General features: G+C 42.9%; 1 protein-coding gene across 5 annotated transcripts in view; it reads right to left on the reverse strand.

Annotated features, from left to right (window-relative positions):
* HIVEP2 (HIVEP zinc finger 2) overlaps positions 1-23,100 on the reverse strand; it is a 136,375-nt gene that overhangs the window by 109,530 nt on the left and 3,745 nt on the right. Inside the window, exon 2 of one of the 5 annotated variants that reach the window (XM_083831603.1) lies at positions 8,813-14,113. The exons of 3 other annotated variants lie outside the window; for them this stretch is intronic. The gene's annotated coding sequence lies outside the window, so the exon portion shown is untranslated. Of the gene's footprint in view, positions 1-8,753; positions 14,114-23,100 lie in introns of all 5 variants that reach the window. One more of the 5 variants, XM_083831601.1, reaches the window with a different exon arrangement.

The following is a 23,100-nucleotide window of genomic DNA, read 5'->3' on the forward strand; positions in this document are numbered from 1 at the left end:
GAACTGAAAGAGCAGAAAATCAGGGGAGTGGGAAGGCTGACAAATATGAAACACGTACCACTGCCGCACAGCTATGCCCTGCTGACCTTCTGTCCCACTGTTCTTTCATCTTTGACCTGAATTTGGATGTCAATGCCACTAAGCCAAGAAGCTTAAAGGCACCGACTGTGCTATGCCCCTGCCGGGGCCGTTTCTGAAGTCCAGCTTCCCCACCCCGCACGCAGCCCCTTCATAACCACAGCAGGTCAGCGCCCAGGCCCCCACCTCCCCCCGGGTCCCTGCAAGTGGGGCACTGCCCAAAAATATCCCCTGAATCTGACATTATTGCAGCACGGCCACAAAAATCTGCTACTGCAGACGTCAGTTTGTTTCCTACAAACAGCCTATACCCAGTGCTTATCACACTTTTAATGACAGTAACCCATGCATGCTTCTAAAGTTTAAAGCCTTTACATTCAAGGGACAAGTCAATAAACAACACATACAGCTTATTTTATACAAATGCATTTCACCCAGAAAGAACTGTGAAAACGCTGACTGCTTTACAGCTCTCTAGCCACAGATATTCAGGACTGAAATTCAGTGGCAGAAAGGTCCATCACACCTCCAGGCTTCTTTGAAAGCATCGGGTAAACATTTTAGACAATATGCTACTGGACCATGACTGCGTTAATTATATCTTGCCCTTAGAGGTCCGCCACATCTTTTTCATCTGCTATTTCCACCAGTGTTTTATTCCTATACCTTCCACCCGTATCCCAGCAGCATCACAACAGAGGTCTTACCAAATGCTTGTCTAAAAATGGATACTTCTCTTTAATGTCCTGATAAACAGGGGGAAACCGCGCTGCCCTTTGACCCAACCATTTAAATTCAGGAGGTGGCCATTCACTAGCTGATGTCTGAAATCTGCCATTCACTCTGTGGGATCATCCCTGGCCCAAATCTTGTCCTCAAAATCTTTCTCAGTGGCCAGAAACCTTCCACATCGACTTTCTTCTGTGTGATTCACCTCCACCACCCTACCCCTGAAAGAGACCTCAGTAAGACTGGGCACCTGCAAACCGACATTGATGGGGATCGTCCTGGGCCATAAGCTGACCTGATGAGGACCAGCTCCTGCCAAATGCTCCCGCACCAGGGAGCTTCAGTTCTCAAGAGGATGATGGCTTTGAGAGAAATCGCTCAAGTTAGTCTTCGGAAATACTAAACTAGCAAAGAGAGACTGGGATAAGAGTCTAGGTTTTAGGTAATGGAAATACCAATCCAGGCAAAATCAGCTGGTTAGCAGGTACTTAACCACACGTGTTTTGTGTTCTTCATACTGGGGAAGAACCAGACACGTCTGGTCACAGGCTAACATAAGGGCTGCTCTATTATCAAGCACAAATCTTGGCAGGGAACTGACAAGTAATACGGGCACTGACACTGAACTTCTCGTGAACATAAGCCTGTCATGAGATGGACAGCTTGTGATCCATATCCTCTTCACAGTCAGTACAGGAAAAGGCTGTAGAGCTCTCATCTCGTGAACATCTCCCATGCAGAATGCAGTGCAGCATTTGAAAAACCATAAAGCCCTCAGAGAGAAGTTACTGCTTCACAAATGGCGGGAGAAAAGCCACAAAGCTGTAACAAATACATACATATATACAGAAATACCTGAGTACTCATTACAGTTGCAAAGAAAGCCCTGCAATCTGAAATGATACAGTATCACCTCTCTAGTTCTACAACAACTCGCTGTTACAGATGTAACAACAAATTAAAATTAGATAGAGGAATTCAACTGCTGCCCTGTGCAAAAGCAGGGTATCTGTCATGAAATGCGTGAAGTGTGTGTTACTGCCACTGCAACACAGAAAGCTGGGGTCAGCCGCAGGTTAATTATAATCAGCAGCACTGGAATCATAAACTTAACTTTGCTGTAAAAATTAATAAGCAATATAAAATTGTTCTACTTTTATGCATTATATATTTGTGTGTCAATTTGTATTAATATATTTATAGACATTGACAAGACTTCAAAAATATTATCAGTGTAATGAAAAATATGAAGAAACAACTTTTAAAGTGATTTATTACTATTTTCACACTTTATATGAAGAAAACAAACCCGCAATGCTATTACATCAATTTACCTATTTTATGCTATCAAAACGTCTTATTTCAAAAGCAGTCAAATCTTTCCACAACCTGTTTCTAGCATCCTGTTTCCACTTGTGCTCTTTAGGCAACTAGGAGTTTCACCTGTTGGCGGGAGGAAAAATTTTGGGTGGCTAGAAGTCAGTGCAACTATAAGAAATGGCTCGTGGTTGAAAGACAGATGACAGCAGTATGGAGCGAGTAACCAGAATATTTTAGAAGTCTAAAATTTTTCTTCCTATTGATATAACATGGACAACAGATGGGTTTTTAAATGCAGCTCTTGGTACAACTTTGCATGTGAGAAGGAAAATAATTTGGAATTCGCGGGAACGGGAGCAGATTGTTCCGTGGCTCCAGTTGGTGTCATTCTACAGCCTTAAACTCTGCTGCAAAATACTGTAAGCAGAACAGCAGGAGTCCCAAAATTCCCCACCCTGGCTCGAGTTCAATAAGCCATTTCTATTCACGAAGTGCATAAGCATATACTTAACTTCGAGAGCATGTGTAGGACCCAGGGATTTCACTACAACTTAGGAGTCTGCCTGGAATTCAAGTTTCACTGAGGGGTTTCGCTAAGCAAGCACGAGATGTATCTGGCAGATATTTGGCCCAACACGGGCTTCTCTTTTCTCTGGGTCTGTATGCAGTGCTTTCCACCTGTCACAGGATTTTCTTCACCTGCTAAGCAGCGTGCTCAGCAAACTCGCAAAGAAAGAAGGGTGTAGCTGCACGCAGGAGGCATCCCGGCAACACAAGCTGCTGCCAGGCAGGCGACACGATAAGCAGAAAGGACTGCCATCGGGCAGGACATTTTCCTGAATACACCAGACCAGCAAAAGAGAGGAAAGCAAGGCAAGCAGTACCAAGAGCCCAAGTTTAATTACTTAAATTTCTCAGATCAGCACAGCCCTCCCTGCTGCCTGCAGGGCCCCGGGCATCACCCACTCGCAGCGGCTGGGGCAGGACAGGGCCAGGCTGCGAGGCCTGAGCGCGCACCGGCGGCGATTCACGGCTTCTCGGGAACGCCTGTCGGCGAGAAGTGTGTGCTGCTGGCGGATGAACTTAGAGAGGTGAGCTTTTAAGCACTCCTCACCACAGCCATCTCTGACGCTCATACTGGTATTTATAGAGCTCGGTTGCAACATCCTATGTCAGGACAGAAGCTGCAGTAACTACGCCGCCCCCCGGCACAGAGGGGACAGGTCAAGGCACAGGATCACAGGGTGGCCGAGGCTGGAAGGGACCTCTGAGGTCTCCTGGTCCAGCCCCCTGCGTTTCAATGGTTGCCCACGACCATGCCATCATCTGGGGTGGATCAGCATGGCTTTCGGGTTGCCCATGAGGCACACCTACGCAGATGCGGCACAGTCTTCAGGAGAGGCCTGGGAGAGTCCCCGGGGGCTCCCTCCTTCAGGATGCATTTTCTGGGGTTCCCAACAGCTACCTTACACCACACTTTGCTCAGGTCAGCTACCCTCTGAATTGCCTACATACTTCAAAATGTGTATTTCACAAAATGGAAAAAAGCCAGGGTGAAACTGGCACATTCTGCACTGCCCACGTTCATCCTTTGAACAGCAGAAACATCTTTGCCCTCCACTCTTCAAAGCTGCTGTTCACTCACCACAATACAATGTCTTACATTACAAATTCCCACCTCAAATTTTACCAGTTTGTTTGGGAGAAAAACGTACCCTACCTTAGCCCAGCCATTTTCAGCCAAGAAAAGGAGACAGAACTGGACTCCGAAGCAGCGCATAGCCCCACTTCTGTGATGACTTGTATGGTCTTTAATAGCGGTCTGCTTATGGTAAATCATGCGATTATGTATATTGTATATAGCTCAGAGAATGGTCACTTAAAAATGGCAAAAAAAAAAAAAAAAAAAGGTTCAAATCCTACAATCAGTTTCAGCACAAAACTACTGGCTTTCCATGGGTCAATAGCAGGATGCAGCGTCTGCCTACATGACAACCCTGTAAGGTAAAGAAGTGGAACTGACATAAAGAGAATATTGCACCACAAAGGTGTTTTTGTGCGTAACTCATACTTGTGGATTTAATTCACAGGAAAACATTGTAAGGTGGTGTGGATCTTACCCCAAACTCGTAAGCTGTGTAGCAGAACCAGGCATTGAACCTGTGGGTATTAAGTCCCTCCTCACCAGCTACTCACTAGACCGTATTTCCTTAGGTAGAGCATTACAGTAAGTGTGTCACATGAGCAGTACACTGTTGAGCTTCTGCGATCACACATGACAAATAGTAAAATTTGCCACAATAAACTAAAAGGCATATTCTATGCTTGTGACACTGCCACTTCTAGTGTCAATGCAGAGCATTCGGATTTCAAGTGCAAACACAAGAATTAAAAGTAGTTTTACGGGTGAAACAAAACATGCGTCTAAGCAGGGAGTGTTATTCTAGTTTTCAGAAAATCCTTTCAAAATGATCATAAAAAATTGTCACTGCCATTTCAAATCTAAAAGAATTACACATCAGCGGAAATGAAAAATTCCCTTCCTCACTACTGCAGCCAGGTACCTTGCTGCACTACGCTAGCAAAACCGACTTGCTGCAGAATGAATTGAATTGGCACAACCACAACAGAAAGGATTTTAGTCTACAAGTGCTGCACTGGGGAGAGCAACTGCTCAAGCAAGCATGCTGCATGCAGAGAAACCCAGCCTTTCATGCTGCACTTAGAAAAACAAATTCCATTCACAAAGCAAAGTCTAGCTACAAACATCTCCAAAGTTTGGAAAGTTCAAAGCCGGGGTCAGCTGAGGTAAAGAGAGAGAACATGCGCATCTCTGGGTGGTGACACAAGCTCTCTGACATACAGAAGTGTGTTGCACTGGTGCTTCCAAAGAAATGTGTACTTTGGCAATAGCAGTTCAGCACTTTGGTAAGACTGATGGTGCCTCTGTCCCACCCCTGAGGCCAGTCTTGTCTGTGACTGCACAAAAGGGTTTGCCCCTCATTCCCCAAAGCAGCAGAAGCATCGTAAGTTGTGACCTGTCTGTCCCACTGCAGGTGCACCTTCGCACGGGGCAAGCTGCAGGGCTGCAGCAAGAACAGCTACAGGAACCAGACAAACGCTCTCCAGTGACACCCGTACCAAAACCCATTGCTGCGACAAGGAGCCCACCCCATGTACTGCTCAGGTGATGTTATACAACCTTCACTAGTACCCAGACACTGATTTAACAAGTGCACGAGTTTCGGGGAGGCAAAATGTTTGTGACTCAGCAACACAACTGGAAAAAGCACGTCCACTGTTTGGCCCCTCAGATCATACCAAGGCCTATAAAGTACACAGAGGTAAGTGAAAGTAAGCCTGCAATAATGGCATTTTATTACATCTCTCCTATCTTAATCTGCTCAGACTAAAACTTCATTTTTAATTTGACAGCCTAACTGTACAACAATATTTTTTTCAGAAAAGAAATTCTTCAATCTGCTAAGAGAATTCTTCTTGCAGATGGACTGGTAATGACATACAAATAGAGCATTAAATATGAAAAAAATTCCACAATGTATTTTTCTCCTATACATATTTAATCTTATTTTGCACATAGCCGCTTTCATGCTGAGCATCTCAAGTACTGAGTAATTAGTGTAAATTACTTTTCACTTTTTTTTTTTCTTCTAAACTCACAAAAATAGTGAAACTGAGTCGGTAATTATTTCAAGTTCTGCTGCAATATGGGAACAACTTGCTAATCTGGGGATACTTGAGAGTTTGAACCGATGAGATAAGACTGGCTTTTAAGAGAGGCAAGGAAAATGAGACAATTGCACACAACAACTCACAGGGCAAGACATCTCTCTCTCTGCAGAGCGTTGTGACCTGGGCTATTAACCTCTGACAATCTCTTCAAGGACCGCAGGATGCGAGAGTTTGTTCCTCAGCGAGCCGCTCTCTGTGCGTGCACACACACACGCCACCACCACCACCCTCATAGGCAGCAGCGTCACTCACGGCATTTTCGTTCATCCATCAGCCACCTACTTGCCCTGCTTTGCTCACTCAGGTTGCACTGATCTCAACAGAAAATCCACCAGAAATCAAGGGCAGCCTCCTTTCCGCTGCCCACACCTCCCACCGCAGCCGGAGAGCAGCCTTTACTTCTCATCCAAAAGGGCAGGGGAAATTTACGCAAAGGACACTTAAACCCTCCTAATTAACCACCTCATAAAATCGTGACCTTCCTAGTACTGACAACGTGCAAAAGAATGCCAACAATTTCATTTGATGCCCCTACATAATATTCATCTGCGTTAAGAAAATCACACAGTTGCAGAAAGGACACCACTATTAGTCAATCAAAAAATATCACGGAGTCAAAAGGAAAGAGTATTGGAGCCAAAACAACTGAAGAACATTTGGTGAACTCCGCATTCGTTTATAATCACGCAAATTCAGGACAGGGTCATTCTCCACCCGTCAGATGCTGATGCCCTTACGAGGCACTACTTCTACACTTGGCTCTGTGCTTCTCCCACTGTAACGGTAATGCATGACTATACAAAACTAAGTCAATTCAGTACGATAAATTAAAATTCTTCTGAAGGCTGAATTTTCTTTCAAGTTTTCACAGCAAGTGCCTTCTGAAGGATGTTACACTGACAGTCCAAGAGAAATCCTGCATTTGTTTGGAAAATAAGGACATACTGAGAGCAACACGGTCCGCTTCCTTAAAATGCCTTTTCGACATGCTTGGCCATGACCTGAGTGGCCTTCTGTGTGAGAAAATACATGTTTTCATCCATACTTGTTCGTTTCCTGTTCTCCAGGTTCAGGCTACCAGCAATGGCAATAGTTATAACGGTGCTAGTTATAAAAGCAGCTTGTAGATGTAGCTACTTCTCCTTATTACATCTCAGCTGCTGTCTGTATTAATGCATAATCAACCATAGTATACATAAGCACACAGCATATGAATAAAGACCATAATTATCAGCACTTATTTTTGCATATTTGTTACTAAGAACAGTAAAATCTCAAAATACAGCAGTTTATGGCCCTACCCCACAGTTTACAGCTATTTCATCGACAGATGGAAAGGAAAGAAAAATACAGAATTACTTGGTCAACATGAGAGGGAGCAGGACGGTTTGAAAAGGAATTCAAGAGCACTAAATCATTCCTTTCCCAAACTGTCATCATTCCCATTCCCTTCCTCAAGAGCTATTACTCTCATTCCTTTATTTCCTATTGTTATTATTATTCAATATTTGTATCCAGGCCACCAAAGCAAAAGGTTATCCCAGGCTTAACATCTCAGTATGGCTTTGAAGATGAAAACTGAGTATCAGCAGAGAAAATTATCATGGCAAAATTGTCAAAGACATGACTTAAAATCAATTTCTTTGATTCTAATGCATTCACATAACCACTTGCTTCTCCTTTTCCATAAACTAGCTGTAAAATCTCTTGAGACAGAGGACTACTGTAGTGTATACATACCTAATGACCCTACAGGGGCATATTTAAAAGAAGAAAGGAGATTTATGTAACAATTTATGGGAGCAATCACAGCTCATCAAGTTATTTTCTTTCACACATGAAATCGGTCCCATTTAAGAGGCTTTTCACATGTATAATTCTACAGTGCTTTTCCAGAGGAAAAACAACGGGGAGGGGGGCGGAATTTGGCAGGCACGGATACAAAACCCTCCAAGGACTGCACATGGCTGAGCAAATTCACTCTCCTGCCTGTTAAACATTCCCATCTCAAAACTTTGTTTCAAGACATGCTCTCATAATGAATAGCTGGAACTTGCCGGTACGGCTGAGAGTACCAACACACAGTACTTAATTTCAAAACCCAGTCATATCCTATTCTGCAAAAGGCTGAATGCCATTATTTCTTTGCACATCTTGATTTTCCCTGCCTGCAAGCATCTTGCCTTGCATGATTCATGTTACATAACTCCAGCTTGTTAAAAACAACAGTTATTTTGCTAGGTAGTGCAATAGATTAATGAGGTAAATTCAGCACTTGCTTATTACAGAGCCCAGATGAACGCTGCTCCTCAAATAAAATGCCTCTGCAGCATTAAGCAAATAAATAAGCAACTGCATCAGAATCAGCTACATTCAAAGTTAATTCAATCTTGCAAATTCAGGACACTGTATTCTAGACTATTCAGCGCCTGTTCTCCCACCACAATATGCAAACTCACCGGTGCGTATGCACCTTATTTTTAAAAGAGTGACACACATACACAGAAACAGACACACACACACCATGCACCCCAGTCATTAGAGAATAACAGTTGAATATTGAACCAATTAATTTCCCTTGCAAGAGCTCCGCAACGCTTTAATGTTTTGGCTGGCTTTGATGGGACAAAATCCTCTGCCCTCAGCTAGCTGCAAAATGCTGGTGTTTCTCAACAACCGTTCTTACTCATACCCCTGGTTTGGTTACAAAGTATGAAAGCTGCAGCTGGAGAGGGTTAAACAGGCTTCCTGTCGCTGCTGTGCAAGAAGCAAGCCTCCGCGCTCCACCACGGCAAAGAAATCTCTTCAGGCCCCTCGTGCCCAGCATTACTCAGCACTATTTGGGCTGTATTCCAGGATCCCTGCGTGCCCACCTGACAGCGTGTCCTCTATATTATGCAAGTGATGTAGTCTCCCCACGGCAAATTATCACCTGACCATCCCGGTCTTTTCAGCTGAGGTGCATCCAGTGACGTGCCCTGTGAAGCAAGCCATTGCAACGTGACTGGATTCTCTTCTCAGCCCCTTCTCCGGGGGAAAAAAAAAAATAAACCAACCAGCTACCCCACGCCTCGCATCGGGGCGAAGGCGCGCTGACAGCGAGCCGGCTGGCGGCCCCGGCGAGGGGGAGCAGCGGCAGCAGCAGCCAGGGCACCTCGAGCACGGCTCGCTGCAGAGAGCGGACCTGAAAGTAGGTCTCAGCCCGCTGCGCCGCAGGGGAAGGGAGGGAGAGAAGGCAGCGCTTTCTCAGAGCAGGAAGACGGGGAGGCCATGAGCGTTTCCTGTTGTGCAGCTGAAACAAGCAAAGACGTCATTACATTTACACTCCCTCAGGGTGTCAGCAGATTGAGGGCCAAAGTTCAGTCATTTCCAGCGCACGGCGAGGAGGGAGGTTTTGGGGGAGAAACCAGCAGCGGCTTTATTGCTAACAGCGTTCTCTGCACTTGCATAGCAAAACAGTTGAGCAGCGTGTTACCAGGCTCAGCTGCAAAGTATCGTATGTGACTAGAAACAATATTTGCTCAGGAGCCGTGCTGCTCTGGTTTTCCTTGTTCAGCTTGTGTAAGGAATATTACTACAATATAGGGATGCACTCAGCTCTCGCTACAGCCCATACTCCTGCAAGCATCTGGAGATGAAGCCTTACATATTTTGGGATCCTGTGGAGTAAAACATGTTTTGTGTATGCATTTGGGGCAAAACTGGAGTGTAAAACTACAGGATTCACTTGCTGGAGATGGCTGACAACCCAGCAAAGTGAACACAGATGCTTCTTTTCGATTTCCCTCCTGCCTTTCTGAAGCAAGTAAGGGCCCAACGTAAGGAAAGAGGTGGAGGCGCAGGGGTTGTGCTGTGGCATGTGGTTGCTGAGCATACGGGAACTGCTTCTCTCGCAGGCTGACCATCTGACCCTAAGTAAATCATTAGTACCCTTATCGAGCAAGTGTAGGGAGAGCCTGGCTCACAGTCCGACTTACAGTTACTGCCCTAAAGCCAAACACTGGAAAGACTTGTTGATGGAAAGCATCACTAATGACCCAAACGAGGGCACGTGGGAGGTCACAGGATGTCCACTGGACAGCCACTCGAAAACCACCTGGGGGAAGCGCTGTGGTTACCGCTGGTCCTCCCTTCGGCAGGGCGATGGACACACCAGCAGTACGCTCTCACTCGTGGCACATGCTCTAGAGCCATTTGCATCAGTCTCTGAACAACATGTCCAAACACAGCGATAAAAACAGTTATTCCCCAATGAGCACGTCCCAGCAACATCCGCTGGGGGCTAGGACACCAGACTTTCCCTCTAGACCCTGAGGCAGACTAAGCAGCAATGCTCTGGTTGATATAAGCCGATATTTACACAGTAGCCCTTAACTCAAAGTATTGTGATGATAACAGTTAAGAGGAGTTTGGAAAGCGCTTGTCCCAACCTTCACCTCACGCTACCATCACTAGCTGAAAAGGATTTTTTTTTTCTGTCTTTCTGCAATAACCACCCTGTGGTCACACCAGGAACTGAAGCCAACCTTTCAGCCCTGGTAATACAGAGCATTAGAGCTGAAACCAGGGAACCACACGTCTGTATCTGAGTTATAATAAATCACATCTTTTGTTGGACATATGCAATGCCATTGGCTTACCCAAACTGCTCATTTTACTAAAAGAAGGTCAAAAGCAACAATTTTGCAATTAAACTTTTTAACTAAACATTTTGGAAATGCTTTTAAAAACACATCCTTCTACAAGGATATGAGCTGGTTTATTTTCTACCCTTTTTTTTCAGAGTTAAGTCGTTCAAAGACCACTTATCTTGAAGATTCATTGCCCAGATGGCATGAATAAACCTCTACTGCTTCTTGTTCTGACGTTAACTTGAAGACTTAATCCTGAAAGTCGTCAATGTGGCACTAATCATCAGGACTCTTTTCAATACAGAAGAATGCAGAGAAATGAATCTTTGGTATTGGCGATCATTTGGAGTACATAATACACAATCTGAGGGAACAGAGCTGATTTTAATTTTGCATCAAACAAACAAAAAAAGCATTAACTTTAGCAAAGATAATCTGGAGTAGTTCAATCAAAGTAAAGAGATCAGAATTTGGCCCATAAATTGTGGGTGCTAGATCTGAACCTGGCCCATATCATACCCAGTCCTGGGCAAGAGATTAACGGGTGTGCAAAGCCATGTTCCCTTGAAAGGAGGGAAAAGGGGACAAAACCTTCCAAGTACTGTGAGAATGTTTCCACTATGCACAGCATCCTAAAAAGCACATAAGAGGGTCATTAGATTTTCCGATATCTGCTCGTAGAGTACTATACTCACTCACAATAAGCTTGATCAAGTATTTTTAGCCCCATATCTGAGAATGAAAGAAATGCACACACAATTGGTACTTTTGACTGCACCGAGACGATCACACATGGCACAACAGCAGCGGGCCACTAGGCTGCGCAGCCATCCGGCACAGACACACACTATTGCAATAGGTACTTTTCATACGTATATGAGCATCTACTGCCATACACTGTCTGCTGAAGAACAGAGAATACAGTAAGGAAGAGCAGCGCTTTGAGATACTCATCCCCATCCTGAAAGCTGATCTTCAAGTAATTACATCTTACTGCTCCATTAGTTGAGGAATGGTATTAAACCATCTTTACCATGGTTTGCCAGGAGAAAATGCTATCTGATCTTTGCAATACACTCTATCCAAATTTGTATATTTGTATCCAAATATGACCATACTGTTTTAAGAGAGCTGTATCTATTGTTGTTCATTTGAACTCCGAAGCTTGAAGCAACTGGACAGATGCAAAGCGTGAACTGGTGTCACTGCTAAGTGCCCTTAGCACACTGATGAAAACATTTGCTTTTCCACTCCAAAATAGAAACTGGTTGTGGCAAGTGCAAATACGTATGGAAAAGACTCTTAGAGTTGGCCACCTACAAAGTATTTAACACCTTTACAGATTCCCACAAACTCAATTTTACTTTTACCCTTTACAACCCATCTGTGTAATGCTTAGAACAAAGCCACTATATTGTATCACTAGGGAATTTAAACTACTTACAAGGGTTTTATAATTCTTTCACTTCCATTTGAAAGAATGTTTGAGAGGTGCAAATGGAAAAGCCATTATCTTGAGATTTTTTGTTGAACTGTCTCATCATTAAGGGAATTCTCTCAAGTAATCCTATAAATAGATTACTCCAATGTCCTGTGATGCTTTTATGAGGAAAACAAGGCAAGTAAAGATGACAGGGTCCAACTGTCCAACACCTGATAGCAGGGAACCATTTACCTTCAAAACATGCGTGGCAGAGAACGGAAGCGGGGGGCTTCTTTTTCACCGTGCTTGCTACCCGGCCTAAATGTGGCAGGCACCATGAGGGACTCCCCCCCCGAGGAAGGACATGACCCAGCCAGGAGTAAAGCGGGGCCCACCAGGAATTGCTCAAGTCTTCCCTGGTGTCTCCTCCCACATACCTCAGCAGCTTTCCACACAGGAGGATGCATGGCCTCACGTTCAGAAGCTACTGGAAAAACAACGCGTTGCAAAGGGAAAAATACTGCAGTGAGCGTATAGTAAGGCTTGGGTACAGGATGAAAACACGACCCTTGCCTTACAAATGGGACGGTCCCATACATTTAAGGTGTGTGTGAGTGTCCATAGACATGTAAGTGGGTAAATGTGTGTGTGTTGTGTGCACACACGTGCAGATACATACACTCGTGTATACATACATATATGCATTCACACATGCATACAACTGAATATATGAAAGTGATTTTGCTGAATGGAACTAAACCCCTACGACTGGAACTATCTTTTTCAAGTATCAGCTTACGGAGATTTACTGGGCAGAACAAATTATGTCCTGGGAGCTCAGGGGGAAAAGGCAAGCGCTCATTTTGGGGCTTACTCAAATATTTATATTTTATTTCAAATGCCTAATCATGACAAAGCAGATCTGAAACCCATGTTTGAGAACATGCAGTTTTCAACAATAGGTAACCTAATTTCAAGAAACCAAAAGCAATTGCAAAAATATTTATTGAAATTGCTTTCATGGAAACAATGAGAAAACACTATAAAAATGTTAAAAATATTAAATCAACTTGACTGCTGCTGTATCTCATGAATTCAACAAGATCCTAGGCAACAATAATATTTAGAATAAATATTTTTCTTATGGGAATAGCATTTTCCCCTCAAATTGACCAGATGATATCAATTAAAAAAACAACAACAACACAAAGATTAGATACAGAAAGTCCATCTTCTGACTTAAAATTGAAACTGTACTCCGGTAAGTACAATGCTTGGTTAAGACATTTACTTTTGCTTTCAAAGATCTTCTTTCATGGGTTATTTTCCCTTAAAGTATTTTGAGCTAATTTCAAATTGATAGAAATGCGTTAACACTTCAGAAAGCAGGCGCTGCTCTGCAAAATACTGCGCACACACACAGACGTAAAAATCAATATAACAAATATAAATCAGACAGCGATTCCAAATTCTGCAATTACGCTATAAGACCCCCTTGAAAATAAAGGAGGGGGGAGGGAGGGGGAGACAGTGAAATTAAAAAATAAAAATGAGTGATACAAAAATACAGTAACTTTCTACGCAATACACCATCTGTTCCGCAAGAAAACCATGCTGCAGCAAGCCACAGGGGCTACAGCTATGAAAAGCCCTTGTAGAGGAGCCAAACGCTGCAATGAGCAGTTTGAGAAGCTGTGGAAAACCATCCCACCCGGCGCGGTACGGAGGCAGCATGCACAGCTCTCGCTGGGAAGTCGTCGTCCCATCCCGCGGGCTGAGGGCACCCAGCTGCACCCATGTCCCCAGAGCCCAGGGCTGGTGGCACCAAGCAGCGGGCGCTCGGTGCTTCAGGTGGTGGGGCTTCGCTGCCTCTCTTCCACAGGAAGGTTGGGTTTGTCTCCAGAGCTACGGCATAGCACGCTGGATTTCCCCAACTCCTCTGCAGACCACACCTCTGCTGATGCTGCTTCCTGCTCTTTTACTACCAAGTCTGGTGCCTTGACAGAGACGTAGTTTATGGAACATGGGAGCAGGCACCCTCATACGCCTGCTGCCCCTAAGGCTCGTTAAAAATAAGAGCTGCTATTGCACGCCAGGTGCTTGCATGCCGTGGTGTGCCTTACAGCAAACCATGTATGAGTCTTCCAGCCACTCGGGCAAAGCAGCAGTCAGGAGAGACCTAGATCAAAGCAGCAGAAAGGGGTGCTCTGTTATGGTTAGGAGGGCCAATTAAGGTGTGCGTCCCTTTCCTTCCAGCTGGCAAAGTCTCAGGTACTTGGGATTAGGTAGTAAGAATTTACTTCTGCCTCCTATTATTATTCATCAGGGGTGTGCTAAAAACATCCCCTGCCTTTCCAGCCATTGGCTGCAGCAGCACACCAACTACAGGCTGCAGGGCAAGGTTGGATTTCCTCAAACCATGCCTTCGCTCCCCATCACCATGCCCGGAACAAACGATGGAATCGCAGAACCCTGGGCAATTAGGAGACCAAACCTGGACTGGAGAGAACTCAAGAGCCAACACATTATCATAGCTCTCATTAATAAAATAATAAACTGTGCAATTACAGTGGGTTGTGCACATACCTCAGGGTATGCAGTAAGGCACAAATTTAGAAATGGAATGTTTCCAACAACCAACAACAACTTAAACAGGCAAGGATCCTTATCAAACAATTAGGTTACTCAAGAACTACTCCAATAACTGGCCCCTTTTGCCCAAGGTAACACATTTTAAAATCATGTCATAAACCTTGGTTGATCTAGGTTTTTTCCCCCCATTTATTATTTTCTTTGTAGCACATAAAAAAAAGAAAACAGTCCACCTCCCTCTAATCAACCAACACGTACAAGATTCCTTTAAAATTAGATTTAAAAATGTGAAAGTGCAAAGAGAAACCCAGTGATCAGTGATAAACAAACACAGCTGGTGCCACTGGGTTTCAGGTGAAGCACAAACTACACAGTACACATAGATTACACTACAATGCAACAACATACTAGAACCTTGCAATCCTGTTGTAAACAATGATTTCTTATGCCTTTATTTAACGCTGGACAGTACAAGAGGCAAAACAAAAACAACTTGGCAATAATGCCAAACTAGAAGGTATGAGACCTCATTAAAAAAAAAAATACCAAAATGACAGCGCACACAAACTGAAACGAAACACAAGTTTCTCACATCTTCTTCACAAGCAGTTCCAGAACCAGGTTATCAGATGTAATTGGTGAAACAAGCATAGAGAATAGGTAAAGTACAGTCCAGTATCCAAGCTCACTAACTGTTGGAGCTATGGTGCCTTCAGGAACCCAGTGAGTTTCTTTGTCAGACGAGTTAAAAAATAAATAAAATAAAGCTGAAACAACAGCTCTAAGCCACTGTCAGTTCCAACACTTGTACCTAAGACTTTACACATTTTATATTCAAATCACAATGGAAGCACCTTGGGGTAGGTAATATATCTTTACTCTTTCTTTCCAAATTACCTTATACCATCTGGCAACGTAACAATCATTTCTGTTGAGAGTGCCTTTTGTTTTTTATCTTCTCTGCCTCAAGTATCCAGAGGCTGTTTCCATGTAGACAGTTTTTCCAATATTCTCATCTAGTGTTCCTATATCCTCTGAAGAATAAACCTCGTATCGTGAAGGTTTCCACTGACACACCCAGACAGCCACGAGGAGTGCTATTTCAGCGATAAAACTCCTACCTATAACTGATGGTTAAATCCTGGTCCCACGCAAATTAATAAAAACTTGCCATTCTGCACTTTTGTCGGAGTCAGGATTTGATGCAAAAGGATGTCGTTTTTATTTTATTCACAGAGATGGTGCAGTTGACAAGGAAAAAAAGATGTGCTGAGCACAGTTTGGTGCCACCTCAGCTGTGAGGCACTGGTCAGAAAACTTGGGGATGAGGGTAAGACGTTTTTGCACCTGATAGAGAAAACGAAGGTCAAGCAGCAAGATGACGGGAGTTGGCATTATCAAATGTTTTTCAATGGTATTTTCATTCACATAATCCATTTACACAGGCAGTCTGTTCACAAATTGACTTTCTAGTCCCACTGCTCCAGCCATAAAGACCTGGCACCGCTAGTTCAGCCATGGAGCTGAATGATCTTGCCAGCGGTGTGAGGGTTAATGGGCACCATGCACGAGTTGACTGCCATGAACCACCAATGACGGGGCCTCAGAAATAATCCTTTAACCTCCTGACTAAACTGAGTAAAATGGCTATGGCCCTCAGAAACAAAAGGATATAAAAGGAATTCAAAGTGCCTCAACTTAGAAGGCAAGTATCTTCAGGGGCTCACAAGACACGTTCTTGGTTGATCAGTCACAGGCAGTAAGAAGAGCCGTGCCCAGTTACCGGGTGAATATTGACCCTGGTGGCACCGCCAACGCTGAACAACACTTCAGAAAGGTCACCTGGGCAGGCTGCAGAGCCCGCCGCCCCGCAGGGAGTGCACAGTAGGGTACGGAGAATGAATACGACTGTTTACTTGTTTAACAAAATGTGGCTGTGGATAGGCATCTATATGCAGATTTGTGCAACGACTGCTAATATTCACACATAAATAACAAAACTAAGCTTGCTTAAGTATTTTCTTTTAAATTTAAAAAATAGCACAAGTTGAATCTATGTTAGCAGCAGGTCAAATCTTCCTCTCGGTGACAAATAAGGCAGACCTGCAACCAGAGGCTCTCATGAAGTTTCTCCTGCCTGGTATTCCGTACTGCAGAGGAGACAGAACATGACTGGAGGCAAAAGCTATGATCACATAAGGCGATGTAGGTGTATACACATGCACTTGTACATGCACACTTAAATATTTCTTTGTGCAACGTAGCAAAGCTCTCAAAAATAAACAGATCACACTAGAAAACTTATCTGAAAACACTAATTCAGGAGCAAAAAAATGCTCTTTTCTTTTTTTGGCTGAGAGAAACACAGGTATAATCCCATCATCTGGATGTGACACCACTTGAATTACGCAATGAGGCTGGGAAGCATGGCTGTCTGTTTTCTAGTGCACAAGTCTGTAAATAGCCACAAAATCTATTTATTACACTCCTGGCTTGCCAGACAACCCACTTGACAGAGAAGGAGTCTGCCCAAAATTGGTTAAATTTATTCCCTTGCTTGCTAGTTAAGCGTGTTGAACTATTGAGCAGGATCAAATGATACTGCAACTAAACTAAATCAACACAGCACAGAAGCAAATGTAAAGAATACCTGCAAGCACTGAGCAAGATAAGAAGGTGTACTTCAATGTATTCTGAAGGTAAATTATTTGTGGAGAAGTCAAACAATGGAAATAGAAATGCTACCACTGAATTCAGTGACTTCTATTGGATCTTAGTTACTTGTCAAGACTGAACACCCCACAATTTGACAGGGGTTTTAAAAGCCACACTACTAATATTCTTTAGATTGAGGACTTAACATTAGAGGGAGACTTGATCTGATACAAATAACTTCTTGTAGACAATTATAATCCATTGCCAGCCACATCCAAACCTCCTTCCCCATCTTATTAAACTTCCCCTCTAGGCCTCATTCAACGTACATCCAAAAAGGTCTATTTAGTAACCTCCTCTTTTTTTTTTTTCTTTAATTACTATGGCTGTGTGAGAGAGAAGAAGTAATTTAGAAGGTTTCTCTCATAGTCACTCCTTTTGTGGAAAATATGCTGCACTGAAGCTTCAGAGAGGCATGCATAAAGGAACTGCATTGTCCCACACATCCTTCTCTTTCCTGCCATGCAGAGGGTGATCTGGGGAGCAAGGGAAGGAAAACCAGGGTGTACCTGCAGAAGGCTACGGCACCAGTGCTACAGAAGAACAAGAAAAGACCCCAGAAAGACCACCATAAAGTATCACATAGAGGGGACAGACCAAAACAAAAGGAGAAGTTCTTTTCTTTATACATGTCTTCTGCAAGTGAATATGTCTGGGTTAACTTGCCATCAAGGAAGGTTTGGGCTTATCAGCTCTGGAAATTGAAATCTGTACAACCCAAAAGCAAAACACGCATTACCATGGTGCTGTATAAACATACCCTGTCCTTGCTCCAAAAGAGAGGTTTTGGAGGATCTAATACATGCTCATTTCCTTGCCTATTACTTTCTTACCTCTCTACAAAACGCGTTCATAACAGCACCACACAGAGTGTGGAATTCAGAGTGTGGATTAGATCACTAATTGATTTAATGGCATCACTGAACAGCTATACAGTAACAGTTTTCAGCTATTAGTGAGCAGATTAAAAAAAGGCAGAGAAAAATCAAAGTTCTATATCCTCCCTTTGTCTCCTGACATTTGCGGACAAACGTCCTGGCAACAACAAACCAAACCAAAGAAAGGTGCTAAGGGAACGTGCATACCAGTCAGTACCAGTTCCAACTCACAGCCTCACTCCTTCACAAATATGTAGCCGTCTCAAACACGCGCGATTAATTACACCACACTATGTAGTAGTTTTACTAATGCATGGCTGACTCTGAAGTTTTCTACCAATAATTAACATTACCCACTCTGATAAATTAGGTCAAAGATGAGTACAGATTTGTGTATTTTTTTTAATTAGTAATTAAGTAAATCAGAGATCTAAAAAAATAAAAATGACATGAACAATATGGAACTAATATGGATCAAACATGACAGATAACTTATCTGACAAACTGTACTCCCTCTCCGTCCCAACTTCATTGCCACCATACCAAACTGCTGGAGAGGCAGCAACACCGTATTTGGCACCACGCAAACTCTGAAACAAAAACCTTCCTGTGAGTTTTTATTCCGCTAACATCAAGTGTATTGTAAATGACTCCTGTCCTTACACTCATCACAATTTTTTTCAGTGAATTAGCAACATCTTAGCAAACTCATACCAAAATTCAGCTGTACTTCCCAATTAAATACACGTAGCCTACCCCTTATTTAAGCTTTAAGGAGACAGAGAGTTTAGTCACTCACTTCTGGAAGAATTTTGCTATTACTGTAGGACCAAGCAAAAAATAATGGAATGGGCTTCAAGTTCTGTTTGACATAATTTCACTCAGAATTTTGAAAGCAATTATATTCACATAGTTTTGCAGAGACGTTAAGGCAAAGTCACTTTTCTCTAAGAGCCTAGTTTTATGGCCTCTCCTGGCGATCACATAGACTATCACATCACACAGCATCCCAACATCTGACACTAGGGTCTGAAAGCTCATAGTTACATCCCACCTTTACCGCAGCGTACAAACTTTTCAAGAGGATTGGGATTTGATTTTAAGAATCTACGAATGTCTAGCCAATGATATATAACTTCCTCACTAAATAACTATTTTGTCTCGACAAACGTAGGAAGAAACACTACTTCATAAAGAGCTTCCAAAACTGTCTTCCCAAACATAGCTGATTTTAACTAGGAAAAAGTCAAAAACCAGTCTCTCTCTGTTGTTACAGAAGATGGCGAAGTGGGCTCTCTCTTCTACAACGTCAGCAGAACAGTTTTAGAAATTCTGATTCCCCGGGGAAGCAGCGCTCGGAGGTGTCACAGCGGATGCAGGTAGCGCTGTCAGCATGCAGACGGCAGCTACAGAGGGGCCGGCACCACTCCCTAGAGCATTTCTTTACCACCACCGATGCTTGTATGGAAGGAAAGAAAGAAAATCGCTCTCAAACGCCACATAAGCTGACAGCAGTTAGAGCAAATAATGATACGTTTTCCAGGTAATTAACTATTTGAGCTGTCTCTGAAAGACAAGGAATACAAAACTGCACACACCTGGAGGACCCTTCTGAACAGACTGCGCTCCAGCGCCATGCACTGAACTATGAACACTGTTAGCACGTGCCAGCAGCTCAGTCTCTGTTGAATACTGACTTTGGTCTAAACTAAATAGTTTTTTGCTCTAAACTAAATACTTTTTGCTCTAAACTAAACAGTGTCATGCCTTGTTGTCAAGGACGGGTAACCCCAGTAATTACTTCATACTATTCTTTCTTGACACGCTACACGTGTTTTGTTTTAATGCAAACCACAAACACAGAATACATAAAAAAAAAGAGAATGAGCCATTTCTCTTATGGAGCAGAAAAAAACAATACACAAGAAAACCTCACTGCCTAATAAAACTAATGCTAATAATCCCAATCTGGTCCTGTTAGCTTGTTTTAAACATAAAGCTCCTTTCTGCCTAAGCACGGATACTGCTTTATGGGAAAACCGCTCATCAAATAATCTTACTTCACCAAAATTAAACATTCTGCTCTACTACATTCTCTGAGGTGATATCACATCCTACGACATGTAATTGAATATTTCTTTCAGCTTTTTACACTGCTTATTAGCACAGGTCCAGTACTACTGCTGACGCACAAATCACAGGATAAGGAGCGGGCACTCGAGCCTTGGCAGCCCAGCAGCGAGCCCAGCGCGGCGACGTTCCAGGAGCACCACCAGGGCTTGGGAAGGGTCTTTTGACTTTATTCACTAGTTTTAAAACGTCACCTGGCTCTGTAATTTCAATTCCCTTTAGCTCCTCTAGTTTTTACTTTTCTGCTAAATTGAACTACTCATGCAAATTATCTAAACTGTTTTCCTCTGAATGGAATTTACGATATACCGCCATTTAAAAAATAAACTTTCTGTATCAATCAAACCTGCAGATCCTCTTGGATAACACAACAGGGATTAGAGCGTGACTTGAAAAGAAAACTGTAAATCCTTTTTTACCCTTTGGCAGCTTACACAAATCAGAGATTTCAGCCAGAGTTGCAGCAGCTTATTACAACTTACTAAATTGCAATGAATTAAAATTACATACAGATATTCTCTATAATCTTTTTCCTACAAGTTGAAATTTCTTTCATATTAGAGTGGCATTCTTCAGACTTGGTAGGTGTATTAGGACAGCACGGTCAATTGCAAGTAAAAGTGAAATAAAATAAGCCAATAGAACTTTTTTTTTTGCTACACAAACTGAGGTGCAACAAAACAAACCCACGTGTGCACGAAGTGACCACAAACACATTACCAACTACTTTACTACCTTATTTACAGTTTCTACATCAGTTTTAGAAAGAATTTTCCCATTGAGTCCTAGCCTACTCTGACAGAGGCAGAACGTGCATAAACACACTCAGAAAAAATGGATATAATCACTATCCAAACTAGTCATGCCAACATAACCACATGCTGGGGGAATTTGTATCAGATAATTACATCCACATTGGTACGCTGTAGAACTTGAAGAATAGTATCATGTAAGTGGTGCGTTTTCTGGAGCACGAGCCCTGAGATCCCCATCTAGGGAAAGCAGAGGAAAAAAAACACAGATAGGTTTTTGCTTACTCATACAAAGATCTTCACTGACAAAGTAAGAGGCAACATCCAATTTCAAGAAACAGTAAAAGAGGCATGCCCAGGGCAGGAGGAGCAAATGCAGAAATACGAGCAATGCCGTGAGCATAAACAGTCGTGGTCCACACTCTGCTGGCATACAGAGAGCGGAGAGCAACCGTTTTGCAGATGTACAAAACGTGCCTGAAAGACAAATGAAAATAGGCACCCAGAATCCACAAAGCTTCCCCACAGCAAGAGGAAACTCTTACATTTAGACAGTAGGAATGATGGTGAGAAATCCATCACAAAATAATAAAAAAAAGGCTAAGAGACTTTTAATTTGACAGGCAAAGATACTTGTGTGTCCTCTGATTATTTCACATCAGGGATTTGGAAACAGCGCATCAGATTGCTTCTCCAACCCATACCCTCTCACCCCTTTTCCACGTCCACAACGCTGTGAGAGAAATTCCTGGGGACGAATCTTACTGAGGGCAACCCACTACAAATGAGTCATTAGTTCAAGTCAACTGTTTAATTTATGAACAAAAGTTCATTATTCTAAGACCAGAAGTATGCGGTGCCTCTCATTTGCCAATTTCAGTTTAAAAAAATGCAAAGATTGATTGCTTCCACAGATTAACGTATCCTTTCAATTCACCGATGATTTCTTAAGGTCCGAGTAGCAGCTCGCCAGTTGGTTATGATGGAAAAACTTCTAATACTTCGACTTGCAATGGATTTTTGCTCTCAGGCTGTCAGACAAGCACTTTTAAAAGTCCTAATTTCACTTGAGAAAGAAAAATACAGCCTCAATGAATTGCTTTTTAATATTTCCTGCCATAATATAACAGTTGTTGCAAAGTCTTATAAAAACCATGTAAGCTCTACAAAGAGCAACAAAGCTGTAGAAAGCTGCTATTTCCTAATAAAATGTCACAGACAGCTTGAAACTTGTCACTCTTATGTGATAATTCCGTGCTACTTTAATTGAATGCAGCATCCAAACTTACTGATTGAAACACACCAGTGAAATATGCTATTCTCTATTTTCTGTCTAGCGTACGTCTCCCTTTGCAGTTTCTTTACTTCTTCAGGAACTGCTAGACAGTTCCTTCTACTTAAAAAATAATAATAAAAAACGTTACATTTCACTAGAAACCCAAGTAAATTTAAAAATAGTTATTTTAATCCATAACACCACTTCAGAGACGCAGCTTCAGAAATCTGTTAAGAAAAAATAACCTGCCTCTCCAAAGATTTTTAAAGCAGTTTCCTCATAACTTATCAAACTTTTCAAGTAGCAAAGGTATGCAGAGGCTGCATACAACACTTCTGTGGAGATCCCAAGAGCATTAGCAATTAACTCTTGCTGAAGACTTGAACCCACCAGACCCGCTCATGATTTTGCGGTCCTCCTGCGGGAAGGACCAATGGCTTATAACCCAGCACTCTCAGGTTCGAGTATCTCTTCCCCATGATCGAGGTAAGGCGGATGAAAGATTCTCCCCTCCTCACCCTGTGAAGGCCACTGACATAAGAACCAGCTTTTGTTGGACCTGACTTGCACCAGGAGCCAGGACAGCTGGAGAAAGCTGGTGCTGAGCTCTGAGGGTTTCACCTGGAATCTCTACGGGCGGAACCAAGCGCGGATGCCGTGGCAGTGGCGTTCGCTGAGCTTCACCTGCAGAGCTATCAATACAGCCAACCACAGCGTGTTACAAAACCACACCATACTGAAATTTGAAAGATAGCTTGCCTCATTTCATAACACGCTACAAGCCACATAACTGATCTTCCCACCTACAGTAACACTCTTAAAT

Source organism: Anser anser (genome assembly GCF_964211835.1).
Source record: "Anser anser genome assembly, chromosome: 3".
NCBI classification, from domain to species: domain Eukaryota; kingdom Metazoa; phylum Chordata; class Aves; order Anseriformes; family Anatidae; genus Anser; species Anser anser.